Consider the following 1,928-nt stretch of genomic DNA (forward strand, 5'->3'; position numbering starts at 1 on the left):
GCCTAGTTGTCTGCAAAGACTTAGATCTCTTGTCCTGCTGTAGCTGTAGAAGCTGCAAACTTAAAGGCTCTTGTTATGCCTTCTAGCTCTCCATTGTATACAATCTGGCCTTTGCTAATATTATATTTAGTAGAGTAGATCTCCTTAGCCTGCTGTTTATAGTCTAGAGCAGTAACTCCTATTCCTATTCCTGTGCCTTTCTTAATAGAGGAGGCGTCTGTGTAGATAGCAAGTAGGTTGTCTCCTAGTCTCTGTAGCATTTGCATTTTGTGTTGCTCTGCTTCTTCTTCTTTAGAGAGTTTAGAGATCTTTGCTGTGTATAATATAGTCTTGTTCTAGGGGCAGAAATAGTAGTCCTGCAATTCTTCTTCTTCTATGCTAGGAGTAGCGTTTTGTATTAATTGTATAATTCGCATAAGCTGAGTAGGTGGGCCTGTTCTTAGCCTTAGGAGAGCAGCTTCTTCCTCTTATTCTGTGCTAGACTCTAAGTCTTCTCTTTATAACTGTAGAGTAGCTTTTAGAGTCTTAATTATAATGTAAATAGGGTGGTCTTTAGGTAGCTTTCTAGCTCTAAAGGCGTACTTTCTTAGAGCAGTATTTAGTCTTATAGTAGGGGGAGGAAGTGCTGCTTCTGTCTCCTGTAGTGCTATAGGAGAGGTCCTAAAGGTTCCTAGGATTTTTCCTATGGCAAGACTCTGTAGTCCTTAGAGTTGCTTTGTTATTCCTGCTTGTTGTTTCTAGAAGACCTGGCAACCATAATCTGCGATGCTAGAAATGCATGCTAAGTATAGCTGTCTTATAGCGCTAGGAGGGAGGCCTCTATTGCTATTTGCAAGTCTGCACATTCTGTAGAAAGCGTTTCTTGCTTAGCTAATCCTTGTAGCTACGTGTTCTTTAAAGGAGAGTGCATTGTCAAAGTAGATTCCTAGCCACTTTACTGTCTTTTTAGGCTCTCTAGTAGACCTGTCTGGCAGGGTAAGTGTAGAGCTAATAGCTTTGTTACTTGTTGTAAAGTGAATAAGCTCTGTCTTTGCTGCATCAAATTATATAGCACAGCTTGCCCCTTTAGCAAATAGGCTTGCTATGTCTCTTTCTAGCATGCGGATATTCTTCTTTAGGCTAGTAGATAATGCTGTAATTGCTAGGTTGTCTAGGTAGGATAGGGAGTAGTTTGTAATAGATTAAAACAGAGGTCTAATATATATTAGAAATAGGATTAGTAAGACAGGGCTACCTTGTGGAATTCCTGCTGGAATGTTGCTAAAGCCTTCTGTTTCTCTATTAAAGGATAGTCTTAGCTAGCGCTTAGATAGGAATAATTAAACCTATACTATTAGGTTGCAAGGTAGCTGTAGCTGTTATAGTATAGTAAGTAGCTAGTTTAAAGCAACGTGGTTAAAGGCACCTTTAATATCTAGGAATACTGTAGAGGTTGTGCGTTTTAGTTTTCTTTGCTCTTGGACCTGGTTTAGCAGCAGTATAGATGCGTCTATTGTAGATTTTTGTGCTCTTCCTCCTAGTTATAAGGGGTGAAGAAGATCTGTTGTTTCTGCAAGAGTTCTAAGGCGTTTTGCTACTACTCTTTCTGCAACCTTGCCTAGGCAGCTAAGTAAGGCAATTACTCTATAGGCTTTAGGTGCAGCGTAATTAGGCTTATTTAGCTTTTTTAGTATAATTCCTGTTGCTTTCTTCTATTCCTGTAGGTGGTAGCCATAGTTAAATAGAGCAGAGAAGACAGAGAAAATGATTTCTGTCTGTGCTATGTATGCTGCAGTAATAATCTCTTGTGTTAGGGCGTCTGATCCTGGAGAGCTGCTTTGGATTTGTGCTGAGCAAGCGTATTCTAGCTCTTCTATAGTAAGATTAGGCCATTCCCAGTTGCTTGGTTGGTAGTTGTCCCACTCTATAGGCCTAGAGGCAGGAGGGCT

Source organism: Didymella exigua, assembly GCF_010094145.1.
Source record: "Didymella exigua CBS 183.55 unplaced genomic scaffold M421scaffold_59, whole genome shotgun sequence".
Taxonomy (NCBI): Eukaryota; Fungi; Ascomycota; class Dothideomycetes; order Pleosporales; family Didymellaceae; genus Didymella; species Didymella exigua.